The sequence below is a fragment of the Crinia signifera genome, chromosome 7, assembly GCF_055691185.1.
Source record: "Crinia signifera chromosome 7, ASM5569118v1, whole genome shotgun sequence".
Taxonomy (NCBI): Eukaryota; Metazoa; Chordata; class Amphibia; order Anura; family Myobatrachidae; genus Crinia; species Crinia signifera.
This window is the reverse complement of record NC_139223.1, coordinates 58,878,652-58,896,613: the sequence shown is the minus strand read 5'-3', so window position 1 is coordinate 58,896,613 and position 17,962 is coordinate 58,878,652. Positions and strand designations below refer to the sequence as shown.

Below are 17,962 nucleotides of genomic sequence, written 5' to 3'. Positions count from 1 at the left end.
AGGTCGACAGGTCATTAGGTCAACACAAGCATTAGGTTGAAATGTTCTAGGTCGACAGTCAAAAGGTCGACATGGGGTTGTTCACGGTTTTTTTCAGTCGACATGTGCCGACAGGCGGTATTTCATACGCTACCATCCACTAGAGCTTGGTGGGAGAATAAAATAGTGTGCCGAACGAGTGCGAGGGGACATGGTGTACTTAATCCTGTGTCCATGTCGACTGTGTCAACATTCGGGTAAAAAATGTCAAAACCCCCATGTCGACCTTTTGACTGTCGACCTAGACCATGTCAACCTAATGCTTGAGTCGACCTAATGACCTATCGACCTTGTCCCATGTCGACCTAGACCCAGGTCAACCTTGCAGAATGTCGATATAGTGGTGTCGATCTAATGACTGTCGACCATCTTTAGGTCGACCATACAATCCATACCCCAGTGCAGCATGGTTTTGTCCCTTAAAGAAGGAGTTTGCTTTTGCAAACCAACCAGAATCATCACCATAATATCAATGGGGATTTTTAAACAGTACCTACAGATGGAGCATCCCTTGTCCTTACTCGGTGCCTGCCAGAACGCCCCCTCTGTCGAGCGCCGGCGGACAGGGACTCCATTAAACTGGTACGCACGTGTGTCTCATGCGCACTCGCGTCCCGTTTCCTCTCCAGGGAGATGGGCAGGGTTGGGGGGGAAGCACCGGAATGGGGCGGCGGGGACCAGGGGGAGCTCCATCGCCACGAGGCACGTGGGCATCTTGTGTGCACGCGCCCCCTGGCGAGAGCTGGCGGCTGTGGGGGGCTGGCAAAAGTTTTGCCAGCCCCTGCCTGAACAAGGGACGCTCCATCTGTATAGGTGGGAGTGTCAGCAGTCTGCGCAGACATCTTTATTATGGGCTAACTGCCTTTAAGCCAATTAACATGCCAAATGAATAATGAGGCATACTGTTCCTATATATCAAATGAATGAGATGTTAATTGAATAATGGGGTATACTGTTCCTCTATCTTAATCTTTAATCTTATGTTAAAGTTATATGAAAATTTTAATCCTATGCTTTTATAAAAATAATAGGGTTGATCAAAAAGAATCACGAATGCTGAGTAAGCAGTGAGAGAGCATAAACCGCTGATGGGTTCTCCAGGTTACACTTGGAAGGTGTCATGTGATATGGTAATTAGGATGGGCACAATACCTATCAGAGCAGGGGGAGGGATGTAGACAGGGTAAGAAAAATCACATGCTAGATGTGAAGCTTCCTCTGTCCTAATAAGCCCCACCCACTTTTCCCTATTTTTCTCTCTTCTTCGGCGGCGGTAAAGAACGGTCATCCTTGTAAGATCTCTGTGTGTGTGTAGATAGGCCCTTATTCTGATCTGTGCGGATATTCCCGCATTCTTACGGTGCGGTCCGCACGCCACGGTGTTCTGCCGCGTGCGGCCATCGTCCGTAGAAACGCCCACGGGTCCTCCGCATTCGGACGGACTCACTCTTTAAGAACAGGGCGTGTTTACGGACGACATACAAACCATGCGTGTGCGGGAGAAACACTCAGATTCTGCACGGTATTACAGAGTATGCTCGGGAATACCGCATCCGAACGGGAGCCAAGCGGTGCTACCGCACGTAAGCGGAGTATTTACGCCAAACAACCCACTATTAAGTATCTTCTGCAAGACATCACATGACCCACTTATTCAATTACCTATCCTCATAAAAATTATTTATTTTGCTACATTCCTGCCATGTTGTTTATTTTTTTTATTTTGTATTTTTTGGTCATTGCATCACAGTGGCATTGACTGTGACATGTATATAAATAAATTTTTTTACTTTACCCAAAAATGTGTGGTTTCATGAGTACATGTCGAATACACATGTGTATTGCTAGTATTAATATTCTGTCATGTCCATTGTTAGCAGTTTTAAAGTGTCTGACAAGTACAGGATATGTGGGTGTTTAGGAAGGGTTCCTTGAAGCAGCAATGGTTTCAATTAAAGCACTGACAAGCGGCCTATTAGTGAGTAATGAGTAAAGGAGTCGATTCTATTGGGTTCAGGTGTTAATGCTTGTAGTCATTAGGCGTACGTTCGCCTACCGCATGAACGAGTGGTGTCCGCAAAGCAATAGTACACTTGTGGACACCGCACATTTCTTCCCCTTTTGATCGCGTGCATTCGGAGTGCTATCCGAATGTACGCCCCCCAACATAAGTGTACTCCCCCGTGTCCGCCCATGTTTCCGCCCCGTTTTGCCCACTTTGAAACTACGCCCATGTGTCATTCCGCATGACGCCCATAATACGCCCATATTTCCCGACTGATTGCGGGGAACAGTTTTGTACGGGATTTGGCCGAACTGGTACGGAGTCAAGGCGTGGCACATGCGCGTTGCGTTCTCCACGCATGCGCAGACGCCGAAAAGACGCGATCCGTAAGAATGCGGTAAAGTCCGCGTCAATCAGAATAAGGGCCTATGTGAGGTGCACTCTCCCTTGACATTGATTGTCATGGGTCCATGCTTCTGTCCGGGGGATGGCCACACCACCTGCCTGGGTGGATGACCAGGGAGAGTGATCACCAGCGATGGTGTGTATGTGTATTCATCTTTAAACCCCACTTTCCTATAGTGACCGTTCTTTAGTGCCGCCACCATTTATAGTTATAGTTAATTGTCAAAATAAATTTGACATTCATTTTGAAATGCCAGCACTTTGTGCCCGTGTCTTTTTTTTATTAGATAAGTTAGTTGATTAAGGTTAAGTTAAGGTTTAGTGTGTGATTTGTAAAGTGTGGACCTGGGGATACCCGATGGCGAGTTTATGGTCTTGTGCAATATCTGTATATCACACTGCCATCATATGTAAAGCTAGTATTGTAACTGATGATAAAAATAACTGACATTATTCTATACAGACATTGCACAGCACTCTCAGTTACAATACTAGCTTTACATTTGATGGCAGTGTGATATACAGATACTACACAAGACCATTTTGCATATATTTATACATATCGCATACTGTAATTGTCTTTCTTTTGGACATTAATGTCATCTGTCCTTCTATATTATCTGACACCTTATACCCAATGGTGGCCCCAGGGGTGGGACTGCAGTATAGTCTAAAACACACCAACTGCCACCAAACATTGGTGTCCAGGACTCACTGGCAGTTGGTGCAGATCCCTAACTGAATTTTGATCTATGCTGCATCCCCAAGGGCCACCACTGCTTATACCCTTTAATATATGAGGAGATTACATGGTTTTATGTCTTGAATAGAAATGACAATAGAACACCGATTCAATGAGAACACTTACTGGTGGCTGCTTGGTCAATGAGGCTGTTGTGATGTCATAAGAACACTTCCTGCACAGTCAAGCTTGTAGCGGCCATTTCTGCTGCACCTTCAGAGGAGAGCACAAGTGTCATGTAAGTGCTATTTACTAGGGTACCTACTTTATACCATACTTGCCTACTTTTGAAAACTACTTTCAGGGAGATTATAGTTGGTAGTAGAATTTGCACAGTGCCCCATTGAGGGGGGCGTGTCATGCTCAACCCAAAGGGCGTGTCTAGTTCCATATCTGGAGAGATTGTGAAAAGACATTGTGAACATGGCACCTAGAATTGTGGGTGTGTACTGCTACATTTGAGAGGAATCTTTTAAAATGACTTATATCCAAATGTAGATGAGCCCCAAAGCAGTTAGTAAGAGATACTATACTTGGTAAAGTGCTGGGAAATGGTGCTGATGATTCAATGTAAATGTATTTATCTCTCATTCCTTTTTTCACCAAAATGTAACAGTGTAATGTAAGCTAGGAGAAATGATGGAGATTGCTAGACTAATGAGGGAGAGAAGGAGATTGCTGCTATTTCAGGGAGTCTCCTGTAGAATGCAGCAGGGTAGGCAACTATGCTTTATACATGGTTAGTAAATGTATGCAGAAACTACAAATAGCACAACTAATAATCAGAATATAACTAATTGTATGTAGTAACAAAAGCTAAATGGTTTGGGGGAGACATAACTATAATTCCTCTCCCCCGTGCCAGCAATGTATACCATACTGCCTATTATTAATAACATTGGTGGGCAGTGGCAGCAGTAACATATACTGTATATTGCTCATATATTTGTACACGTTACCGCCTACTATTTTATTAATAAACATTGGTGGCCAGTTGTGCAAATACATACATTGCTGTCCTGTGCCAGCACTGTATACAGTATATTGCGGACAGTAATGATTCATATTGGTGGCAGTGGTTTATTTAGCTGCTTTAATATTATGGGAAGCTGGAGCTTGCTGCTGGAGGCGCTGCTTCTTCTGCTTCACGGGGTGACAAAACGGAGCGGGGCGGTCAGCCAGGCTATGTGGCCGAGCGGTGTACTGTATGCTCTGTGTGGGGCAGGGCGGGCGGGGAACAGGGGGAGGGAGTGGGGCAGTCAGCCGGGCTGAAAGTGTCTCATCCTTCAGCTCATCAGCCATAAACACACACACACAGCAATGATGGATGAAAATCACCCATCATCGCTAGACATGCTGCTAATACCAGCCAACAAATGATGCGGGAACAGGCATCATCGCTAGTTGGCCATCACTGGGGCATACACACTAGGTGATTTTCAGCTGAACATCGCCTAGTGTGTATGGGCCTTTACTTTCCACTCTCCCTTGTGGTTTCTTATATTGAATTAACTCTTTCCTTTCCAGATTACTAGCTCTACAGCAGTGTCCATCAACGCTTGTGGGTAACCTGCTATATAGTAAAACATCTATACTGCATCACCAGTTGGAAGGGTAAGTTTTTCTTTCAATTACACTATTAGATGACTTATCCTACTCCAGCAAATGTGTTCATATGTATAATATTACTGCTCTCTTCCATCCAACAGCTGTTAGAATGGATCGATCATGGATGTGGAAGGCATTTAAGGGATTCCTTGCCGGTAAGCAAAGTACTTGAAGACATGAAGCTGATCCCTTTTCTGATACATAATATTATATATCTATCATTGGAGCGGGTGAGAATGTTGACAACTAGAAGCAGGATGGTGTTTTGCCGGACCAAGAATGCCGACATGGTAGCAATGCAGTTTGAAGCACTATGGGCCTGATTCAGACTTGATCACTAATCTGAGAAGTTGCAGTTGTCTGCGAGTAGATCGCTGCCACCTAGACAAAAATAGAAAACGCCCCGTGCAAATGAATTGCGAAAGGATCACTAATTACTATCAGGAGCCTCATCCCAACAATCGTTCTGTGACTGATTCCTAGCTGCGAGCGGAGGCACCTTGTCATGTACGCGCTGCGGCTGTGATGCATGCACAATGTACCAACAATCGCTCAGTTACAACGCATCTGAATCAGGCACAATGGCCGCCCCCCACACCCACGTTATTGGCCCATTAGCGTGAGAACGCCCAGCGTTCTCATGGGAATGCCCATGAAACATCCTAATGGGCCGCCCCCCCCATGCCCTCTGCTCACAAGGAAGGGTGGGCACACCCAGTGAACAGTTTGTTTGACGTGGCCGCATGCACATTGACCCTGTGCGAATGCACATGGACCTACGAACGGACCTGAGTAAGGTCCAATGGAGATTATTCTGGCTGATTCGCTCGGATGCAAATTCGCATTCCTTGCGAATCAGCCAGATCCCGCCTTGCGAATGGTGGTACATAAACATGCAGCCTGTGGTCTCCGAGCAACCTTACATCTGCGTGCACATTCTGAGGGAAGTGGGCGGACAGCTCACATTTGGTGATGTCAGCTGCCCGCCCCCCTCACCCACGTCATGCCCATGAAATGCTGAGCGTTCCCATATGCTGTTGGATCGACCTTCCAACCCTCCCCCCGCGCGCCCTCCACTCGCAAGGATGGGTGTGTGCACCCTGCGGACAGTTTGTGCGTGTTTCTGCACATGCGCATAAATGACCCTGCGCATGGGCAGATGCAAAACATTGGACCCCTTGGGAATGAATGGGTCTGTACGAACGGACCTGAATAAGGTCCAATGTGTGGCATCTTCCCAACATGACCTGGCCCAGGAGGGGTAACTGCTCTTCCGGAATTCCCTGTAAATGTATGATCGCCCGACACAATGGTCTCATCAATTAACTAGGGAATTAAGAGGGAAATCCAGGAACAGAGCATTTGTCTCTCCTGGAATGGGTCATGATGGGAGCCATGTAATAATGTATAGCCGCACTGCCCATACACAGGCGTCTGGAGAAGCCAAGGAACCAGAATGACTCTTATTTTGCTTTTTATCTACAGAACTATTACATCTGGCAAGAAAAAGTGCTCCCAGCGTGGCAAACAAACTGGTACGTCACTATATATCTGCACATCACATTAGGAATATGCCCTCTTGTATACCCTAGATGGTAATGGTTGGTGGTGGGGTCTGTGGTACATAATTATCGATCACTACAAATCAACACCACACGATTACTGTATATCACCAACGGCAACAATACAGTAATTACGGCAGTCACGGGGACCCACCATCGGCAAGTGCATACACACTTGGCGATGCTGGCAGCGGGGAAAGCAGTGGCGGTGGTAATTGGGGTATGGGCAATATGGGCAATTATGTCGACCTTCATTATACATATGCATTAGGTCAAAAATGGGAATGTCGACATCGGTCGGCAAATGTTGGCTCCAAAAAAACATGAAAAACCTGCATCAACCTTTTGACTGTTGACCTTCCCATTGTCGACCTGATGCATGTATCAACCATATGACCCTGTCGATCTAAAGCCATGTCGACCTAATGAAGCTGTCGACCTTCAGTGGTCGACCCAATGTGTGATGACCTTAATAGTGTCGACCTAGCGACCGTATACCGGTAGTGGGGGGAGAGGGGGCAATGATGTATTCTGCATAGTGGACCCTGTTAACAGAAGACAGGAGTGTGCGTCGGCAGTCATTGCAAGCATACAGTACACACTGGACAATATAATGAACGATATCACTCAGAAGTGTCAAAATTAGCAAAAGCGCTCATTATATTGCCTAGTGTGTACAGAGCACACGATACACACATCACCATGGGCCTTATTCTTGTTCACTCTTTCTGACAAAATCCTTCTTAGATGGACAAAACCGTGTGCACTGCAGGGGGGCAGATCAAGAATTAGATTTGGGTGAGTTACTTTGTTTCTGTGCAGGGTCAATACTGGCTGCTTTAATTTTACACTGCAATATATGTCTCCATTTGAAGTAAAACCCCACCCAAATCTAACTCTCTCTGCACAAGTTACATCTGCCCCACCTGGAGTGCACATGGTTTTGTCCATCTAAGAAGGATTTTGTCAGGAAGAGTGAACTAGAATAAGGCCCCATGTTACAGACAAAGGAAAACACTGGAGATTACGTCACAGAGTTTATGGCATTTCAGTGTACAGTAATTTATAAATGAATATAGGGCTCATCTCTCAGCTTCCCAACCATAATACATTCAAGGGCACATTTATCAATGATCGCATTTCCAATGCGATCTGGGCGGAATATTACCGCCCAGGATCGCGTTGTAAAATGCGATCATTTCGGCTAAATGTATTATCTGCCAGGGCGCAGGGACAGGGCTCCGAAAAGGAGCCCGTCCCTGCGAAGCCCTGAACTGGAAGCTGGGGGGTCTGCGCATGCGCGGTTATGCGCTGACCCACCGCGACCCCGCTGACCGCACTGCCACTCGGGCAGTGTGCGATAAGTAGCCATAGGCTACAACGGGCTATCGCCACATTAGAATGGCGATAGCCCAGGGCTGCGATGCCGGGCTGCCCGATGTTGATACATCGGGCAGCTTCGCATCCCCCATAGAAACCTATGGAGGATGAGGCCGGCGGTACTGCAGGGGGGGATCGCAGCAGGGATCGGAGATTCCTGCTGCAGTCCCCTGTGATACATTTAGGTGATACTTAATATTTGCAGTTAACCCCCGAAAACATGTGTTTTCGGGGATTTAGCCGCAAATATTGCTTGATAAATGGGTCCCTCAGTCCTCACTCACCTCCATCTATCCATAACTCTCCACCGTCCCCATGCCAGCCGGCTCAGGACACCGTATAGACTCTGTGCTGCACTCCTTACTGCCTCCTGCAAGGCACATGGGGGAAAGGAATCATGGACTGCACATCCTAATTACACGCATATCATACTGGGACTTGCAGTTCTACAAAGAAAGAAAAATACAGAGATGATACACATCCACAATAACTATAATAAGCTCTGCTATCTGATACTGATCAATATCAAGGTTCTTGGTATATTATTTGGCCAAGACATAATCGCCCAACAACCAGAGTCTAGGTGACCTCTGGTGGGTTCCTAATGCTAAGTTTGAATTTGAGACCTACAAAAGGTGGGCAAAATAAGTCCTACAATCTATATTCCCTACCAAATGTACATGCACACACATTCACTCGAGGGTTCGTTACTGTTGGGAGCCAATTAACTAACTAGTATAATTTTGGGGATTGTAGGAGGAAACCGGAGTACCCGGAGTAAACCCACGGAAGCACGGGGAGAATATACAAACTCTGCACAGTTAGGGCCATGGTGGGGATCGATCCCATGACCTCAGTGCTGTGAAGTAGTATTACTAACCATTACACTGTCCGTGCTAATATATATAATAATAGAGTAATGAATGACACCAGCTGCCATTGACGCCTGCAAATATTAAAGTATATCGGGACATTGCAGAAATAAATTGCTGATGTCCTGTATGGGGGCCATTAGTGTAACAAACCTACATTATCAGCTTGTACTATTGGTTAGATGCTCTGCTCATTCTAATACATCGTATTCTCTTCCATGTACCACAGAGATCCCTCTGGAAGCAAATGCCATCTCTCTTCGAGGCACTTTTCATGCTGTAAGTGACTTTCATATCTTCTGATTGTACATGTGACATGGTGACAGGTGCAGGGGTAGGTGGTGTGACTGGGATATATGATGTAGATGCTATATAGCAATGCCATACAAACACTGGATGATTATGCAGCTGCGAGATGTTATGCTGGGTGCGATTGTGCATATACATACAGTATATAACAGTAACCCAGCTACTACTGTATGAGGCACCCAGCCCTGACACTATAACATAGGGAACACACAGGGTACAGGCCGCCAACCTCTCACCCACTCACACCAGGGCCCCGTAACCCAGCTACTACTGTATGAGGCACCCAGCCCTGACACTATAACATAGGGAACACACAGGGTGCAAGCCTCCAACCTCTCACCCACTCACAGCAGGGCCCTGTAACCCAGCTACTACTGTATGAGGCACCCAGCCCTGACACTATAACATAGGGAACACACAGAGTACAGGCCGCCAACCTCTCACCCACTCACACCAGGGCCCTGTAACCCAGCTACTACTGTATGAGGCACCCAGCCCTGACACTATAACATAGGGAATACACATGGTACAGGTCACCAACCTCTCACCCACTCATACCAGGGCCCCGTAACCCAGCTACTGCTGTATGAGGCACCCAGCCCTGACACTATAACATAGGGAACACACAGGGTACAGGCCGCCAACCTCTCACCCACTCACACCAGGGCCCTGTAACCCAGCTACTACTGTATGAGGCACCCAGCCCTGAAACTATAACATAGGGAACACACAGGGTGCAAGCCTCCAACCTCTCACCCACTCACACCAGGGCCCTGTAACCCAGCTACTACTGTATGAGGTACCCAGCCCTGACACTATAACATAGGGAACACACAGGGTACAGGTCACCAACCTCTCACCCACTCACCCCAGGGCCCCGTAACCCAGCTACTACTGTATGAGGCCCCCAGCCCTGACACTCTAACATAGGGAACACACAGGGTACAGGCCGCCAACCTCTCACCCACTCACACCAGGGCCCTGTAACCCAGCTACTGCTGTATGAGGCACCCAGCCCTGACACTATAACATAGGGAACACACAGGGTACAGGCCGCCAACCTCTCACCCACTCACACCAGGGCCCTGTAACCCAGCTACCACTGTATGAGGCACCCAGCCCTGACACTATAACATAGGGAACACACAGGGTACAGGCCGCCAACCTCTCACCCACTCACACCAGGGCCCTGTAACCCAGCTACTACTGTATGAGGCACCCAGCCCTGACACTATAACATAGGTAACACACAGGGTACAGGCCGCCAACCTCTCACCCACTCACACCAGGGCCCTGTAACCCAGCTACCACTGTATGAGGCACCCAGCCCTGACACTATAACATAGGTAACACACAGAGTACAGGCCGCCAACCTCTCACCCACTCACACCAGGGCCCTGTAACCCAGCTACTACTGTATGAGGCACCCAGCCCCAGGGGTGCAACTATGGCGGTACGGGGTGGTACGGCGTACCATTAAAACAAATGGTGCCGGTACCCCGTACCGCCATAACAAATAGGCCGAAATATTTACTGCGCATGTGCGCATATGTAAGTGGCGGGGGGCGTGGCCACTTACATATGCGCGCTAGCGCCGCTCCCCCCCGCCGGGTCTTCCCTGCTCTCGTCTCCCCCGCTGTGTACGCGGGGGAGACGTGCTGCTGCTGCTGCTGATGCTCTCATGATTTCGTTACAGCTCCTGCTGCTGGACCGCGCGCGGCTATTGGTTAGCGCGCGGTCCAGCAGCAGGAGCTGTAACTATCAGGAGCAGCAGCAGCAGCAGCAGCAGCACGTCTCCCCCGCGTACACAGCGGGGGAGACGAGAGCGTGCGGGCGGGCAGGCACAGGGGGCTGTGTATGTGCCTGCCTGCCGGGGGGGGGGGGGGGGGGGGTTCTATCCCCCTGGGCAACGAGCAAAGTGGCACAGATATATCCCCCTGGGCAACGAGCAAAGTGGCACAGATCTATCCCCCTGGGCAACGAGCAAAGTGGCACAGATCTATCCCCCTGGGCAACGAGCAAAGTGGCACAGATCTATCCCCCTGGGCAACGAGCAAAGTGGCACAGATCTATCCCCTGGGCAACGAGCAAAGTGGCACAGATCTATCACCTGGGCAACGAGCAAAGTGGCACAGATCTATCCCCCTGGGCAACGAGCAAAGTGGCACAGATATATCCCCCTTGGCAACGAGCAAAGTGGCACAGATATATCCCCCTGGGCAACGAGCAAAGTGGCACAGATCTATCCCCCTGGGCAACGAGAAAAGTGGCACAGATATATCCCCCTGGGCAATGAGCACAGTGGCACAGATCTATCCCCCTGAGCAACGAGCAAATTCAGTCCACCTTGGCATCGGCATGAAGCCCCTGGCATTGAGCATGTAGGTAAGTGGCACTTATGTGTCAAATGTGTATGGTGTGTTATACAGTATGTGTTGGGCATTGCGTAGTGTTATATAGTATGACATGGGCATTGCGTAGTGTTATATAGCATGTGATGGGCATTACACTGTGTTATATAGTATGACATGGGCATTGCGTAGTGTTATATAGTATGACATGGGTATTACAGTGTGTTATATAGTATGTAATGTGCATTATGGTGTGTTATATAGTATGTAATGGGTAGAGACAGGATTATATGCATTTGCATATTTGCATATGCATTTGCATAGTTTGCCCATTCTCACTGGTTATTGCATATTTTACCTAAAATCTAGTGATGGTGCATATTTTAAGCCCTGTCCTCTTACCACCCACGAATTACAGCACTGCTTTGCCCTGCTCCTGCTGGCCAGGTAGTGGTAGAGTGTGCAGGCTGGGGCAATATGTGCGCAGTGTGGGGAACCTTGTATGTACGATATGTCTGACACTGTTCTAGGCTGCCAATCCATTGATAAAAGTCAGTCGGGGCGGATGCCATTACGAAGCTCCTGAACCTTTGCCTGCCCCTGCCCTGGGACTTTACACCAAGAGACAGACTTCTGCAGCAGAGGAGGCGGGCGGAAGGGTTGTGACATCACGCGGCGCGGAAAAAATGCTGTGTGACAGTGAGTATGCGGCGCAGGGAGGAAGCCTTCCACTGCGCTGCCCTCACACGCTATGCTGACATTTGATGCATCGGCGCTGGAGATGAGGGTCCGTGTAGTTGATGCAAGAAGAGCTTTGGACGTTGCAGTATGATGTAGAAGCCAGGAAGAAAAAAAATCCTGTGTACAGCACTAGACAATTGTATCCTGATTTTTAAATAAATAAGTTAAAAATTATTATTTAATGTAGCATGTTTTAACACTTTTCATGCATATTGTGAGTATTTTTCATGCATATTTCAAGCTTTTTTTGTTGCATATAATCCTGTCTCTAGTAATGGGTATTACGCTGTGTTATATAGTATGTAATGGGCATTACGGTGTGTTATATAGTATGTGATGGGCATTACAGTGTGTTATATAGTATGACATGGACATCGCGGAGTGTTATATAGTATGTAATGGGCATTACGGTGTTATATAGTATGTAATGGGCATTACAGTGTTATATAGTATGTAATGGGCATTATAGTGTGTTATATAGTATGTAACGGGCATTATAGTGTGTTATATAGTATGTAATGGGCATTACAGTGTTATATAGTATGTCATGGGTATTGCGGTGTTATATAGTATGACATGGGCATTGCAGTGTTATATAGTATGTCATGGGCATTGCGGTGTTATATAGTATGTCATGGGTATTGCGGTGTTATATAGTATGACATGGGCATTGCAGTGTTATATAGTATGTCATGGGCATTGCGGTGTTATATAGTATGTCATGGGCATTGCGGTGTTATATAGTATGTCATGGGCATTGCGGTGTTATATAGTATGTAATGGACATTATGGTGTGTTATACAGTATGTCATGGACATAGCAGAGTGTTATATAGTATGTCATGGGCATCGCGGAGTGTTATATAGTATGTCATGGGCATTGTGGTGTTATATAGTATGTCAGCGGGCGTACAGACTCTGTGGGGGGGGGGGGGCGGTGGCATGTAACCCCCCCCTTGTGTCATATGACCACGCCCATGGCCACTCCCCTGACCACGCCCATTTTTCGCTGCGCGCCGGAGGCGCACAGCACAGTACCACTAAGTCGTTTTTTCTACTCGCACCACTGCCCAGCCCTGACACTATAACATAGGGAACACACAGGGTACAGGCCTCCAACCTCTCACCCACTCACACCAGGGCCCTGTAACCCAGCTACTACTGTATGAGGCACCCAGCCCTGACACCATAACATAGGGAACACACAGGGTACAGGCCGCCAACCTCTCACCCACTCACACCAGGGCCCTGTAACCCAGCTACCACTGTATGAGGCACCCAGCCCTGACACCATAACATAGGGAACACACAGGGTACAGGCCGCCAACCTCTCACCCACTCACACCAGGGCCCTGTAACCCAGCTACCACTGTATGAGGCACCCAGCCCTGACACTCTAACATAGGGAACACACCGGGTACAGGCCGCCAACCTCTCACCCACTCACACCAGGGCCCTGTAACCCAGCTACTGCTGTATGAGGCACCCAGCCCTGACACTATAACATAGGGAACACACAGGGTACATGCCCCAACCTCTCACCCACTCACACCGGGGCCTTGTAACCCAGCTACTACTGTATGAGGCACCCAGCCCTGACACTATAACATAGGGAACACACAGGGTACAGGCCTCCAACCTCTCACCCACTCACACCGGGGCCCTGTAACCCAGCTACTAACGTATGAGGCACCCAGCCCTGACACTATAACATAGGGAACATACAGGGTACAGGCTGCCAACCTCTCACCCACTCACACCAGGGCCCCGTAACCCGGCTACTACTGTAAGAGGCACCCATCCCTGACACTATAACATAGGGAACACACAGGGTACAGGCCGCCAACCTCTCACACACTCACACCGGGGCCCTGTAACCCAGCTACTACTGTATGAGGCACCCAGCCCTGACACTATAACATATTGAACATACAGGGTACAAGCTGCCAACCTCTCACCCACTCACACCAGGGCCCCGTAACACAGCTACTACCATATGAGGCACCCAGCCCTGACACTATAACATAGGAAACATACAGGGTGCAGGCTGCCAACCTCTCACCCACTCACACCAGGGCCCCGTAACCCAGCTACTACTGTATGAGGCACCCAGCCCTGACACTATAACATAGGGAACACACAGGGTACAGGCCGCCAACCTCTCACCCTCTCACACCAGGGCCCTGTAACCCAGCTACTACTGTATGAGGCACCCAGCCCTGACACTATAACATAGGGAACACACAGGGTACAGGCCTCCAACCTCTCACCCACTCACACCAGGGCCCTGTAACCCAGATACTACTGTATGAGGCACCCAGCCCTGACACTATAACATAGGGAACACATAGGGTACAGGCCTCCAACCTCTCACCCACTCACACCGGGGCCCTGTAACCCAGCTACTACTGTATGAGGCACCCAGCCCTGACACTATAACATAGGGAACACACAGGGTACAGGCCGCCAACCTCTCACCCACTCACACCAGGGCCCCGTAACCCAGCTACTGCTGTATGAGGCACCCAGCCCTGACACTATAACATAGGGAACACACAGGGTACAGGCCTCCAACCTCTCTCCCACTCACACCAGGGCCCCGTAACCCAGCTACTACTGTATGAGGCACCCAGCCCTGACACTATAACATAGGGAACACACAGGGTGCAAGCCGCCAACCTCTCACCCCTTCACACCGGGGCCCTGTAACCCAGCTACTACTGTATGAGGCACCCAGCCCTGACACTATAACATAGGAAACACACAGGGTACAGGCCTCCAACCTCTCACCCACTCACACCGGGGCCCTGTAACCCAGCTACTACTGTATGAGGCACCCATCCCTGACACTATAACATAGGCAACACACAGGGTGCAAGCCTCCAACCTCTCACCCACTCACACCGGGGCCCTGTAACCCAGCTACTACTGTATGAGGCACCCAGCCCTGACACTATAACATAGAGAACATACAGGATACAGGCCGCCAACCTCTCACCCACTCACACCGGGGCCCTGTAACCCAGCTACTACTGTATGAGGCACCCAGCCCTGACACTATAACATAGGGAACACACAGGGTGCAAGCCGCCAACCTCTCACCCACTCACACCGGGGCCCTGTAACCCAGCTACTACTGTATGAGGCACCCAGCCCTGACACTATAACATAGGGAACACACAGGGTACAGGCCTCCAACCTCTCACCCACTCACACCGGGGCCCTGTAACCCAGCTACTACTGTATGAGGCACCCAGCCCTGACACTATAACATAGAGAACATACATGGTACAGGCCGCCAACCTCTCACCCACTCACACCAGGGCCCTGTAACCCAGCTACTACTGTATGAGGCACCCAGCCCTGACACTATAACATAGGGAACACACAGGGTGCAAGCCTCCAACCTCTCACCCACTCACACCAGGGCCCTGTAACCCAGCTACTACTGTATGAGGCACCCAGCCCTGACACTATAACATAGGGAACACACAGGGTACAGGCCTCCAACCTCTCACCCACTCACACCAGGGCCCTGTAACCCAGCTAATACTGTATGAGGCACCCAGCCCTGACACTATAACATAGGGAACACACAGGGTACAGGCCGCACACCTCTCACCCACTCACACCAGGGCCCTGTAACCCAGCTACTACTGTATGAGGCACCCAGCCCTGACACTATAACATAGGGAACACACAGGCTACAGGCCGCCAACCTCTCACCCACTCACACCTAGGGCCTTGTAACCCAGCTACTACTGTATGAGGCACCCATCCCTGACACTATAACATAGGTAACACACAGGGTACAGGCTGCCAACCTCTCACCCACTCACACCAGGGCCCTGTAACCCAGCTACTACTGTATGAGGCACCCATCCCTGACACTATAACATAGGTAACACACAGGGTACAGGCTGCCAACCTCTCACCCACTCACACCGGGGCCCCGTAACCCAGATACTACTGTATGAGGCACCCAGCCCTGACACTACAGCATAGAGAACATACATGGTACAGGCCTCCAACCTCTCACCCACTCACACCAGGGCCCTGTAACCCAGCTACTACTGTATGAGGCACCAAGCCCTGACACTATAACATAGGGAACACACAGGGTGCAAGCCTCCAACCTCTCACCCACTCACACCGGGGCCCTGTAACCCAGCTACTACTGTATGAGGCACCCAGCCCTGACACTATAACATAGAGAACATACATGGTACAGGCCGCCAACCTCTCACCCACTCACACCAGGGCCCTGTAACCCAGCTACTACTGTATGAGGCACCCAGCCCTGACACTATAACATAGGGAACACACAGGGTGCAAGCCTCCAACCTCTCACCCACTCACACCGGGGCCCTGTAACCCAGCTACTACTGTATGAGGCACCCAGCCCTGACACTATAACATAGGGAACACACAGGGTACAGGCCGCCAACCTCTCACCCACTCACACCAGGGCCCTGTAACCCAGCTACTACTGTATGAGGCACCCAGCCCTGACACTATAACATAGGGAACACACAGGGTACAGGCTGCCAACCTCTCACCCACTCACACCAGGGCCCTGTAACCCAGCTACTACTGTATGAGGCACCCATCCCTGACACTATAACATAGGGAACACACAGGGTACAGGCTGCCAACCTCTCATCCATTCACACCGGGGCCCTGTAACCCAGCTACTACTGTATGAGGCACCCAGCCCTGACACTATAACATAGGGAACACACAGGGTACAGGCCGTTAACCTCTCACCCACTCACACCGGGGCCTTGTAACCCAGCTACTGCTGTATGAGGCACCCAGCCCTGACACTATAACATAGGGAACACACAGGGTACAGGCCGCCAACCTCTCACCCACTCACACCGGGGCCCTGTAACCCAGATACTACTGTATGAGGCACCCAGCCCTGACACTACAACATAAGGAACACACAGGTACATGCCCCAACCTCTCACCCACTCACACCAGGGCCCTGTAACCCAGCTACTACATAAGCTAGGAGAAGTGTAGTGTTATACCAGTGCCTCTCCCTCACAATGTAGATTTGTGTGCCCTTATATGCTGTGTGTATTGGGTACATGACTCCCATGGCCTGTCTCAGTAACCAGGATTCTCTTCTCTTTACAGGGGTGATCACTCACCACCAGTTATTGCAGTAACATCGCAAATCTCCTATGGATCCCTGCTGGCCGTGGTGGTCCCAGTCCTGTATTAGGAATGGGCTTCGGATGGGGTATAGCGAGTGACAACTGTCAAGTAACATCTATAGCGTAACCGCTGCCACAGAATTAGGGGGTTCCATCCATCATCTGGGTCACTGGGGGGGTGTTCACCATAATGGGGAGCATGTGGTGTCAGTAAGCTGTGACCCTGTGATGATCATTTGGGTTCCTTGTGATAATCATTTCTGAGTCCCACACCAAGAGAGCAGGTAATTCCCCCACAGGAAATAACCTGCCCTCTTGGTGTGGGTGTCAGGGGTAGATGTATGAAGCAGCGATAATGGAGAAGAAGTGAGGTAGAGGAGTAGTGTTGCTATGTGACAATTCTCCTCTGGCTCAATTCTCCTCCATTATCGCTGCATCATACATCTACCTATCAGACAGTTGCGTCCAACCTTTTTTGTAGGCCCTATGGATCATCACAGGGCCACAGCTTCAGACCAACGAAGACATCCCATGCAATGATCCAGGCATAACACCAGTCCCCCCCCCTCCTTCCCATCACAAGTGTCTCAGACAGAACCCCTACTCATACCATCAGGCAGCGGTTACCATAGTAACCCTCACCAACAGACAAGCTATACCCCGTCCCGGTACACCAGCAACATAACATCTGCCACCATGGGCCAAGTGTATGCGGCTTCTTACCACCTACAGAAGCATCAATAAAGCATAACCTCCATATAATATCTGTGTAACGCCTGCTTGT

General features: G+C 49.5%; 1 long non-coding RNA gene across 1 annotated transcript; it reads left to right on the top strand.

Moving 5' to 3' along the window:
• The first annotated feature begins 3,289 nt into the window (after positions 1-3,289).
• Positions 3,290-17,533, top strand: LOC146020207 (uncharacterized). Its single transcript, XR_014450734.1, has 6 exons — positions 3,290-3,429; positions 4,719-4,805; positions 4,901-4,954; positions 6,285-6,334; positions 8,843-8,892; positions 17,159-17,533. It is a non-coding gene; the product is annotated as an uncharacterized LOC146020207 (long non-coding RNA).
• Positions 17,534-17,962: the final 429 nt, after the last annotated feature.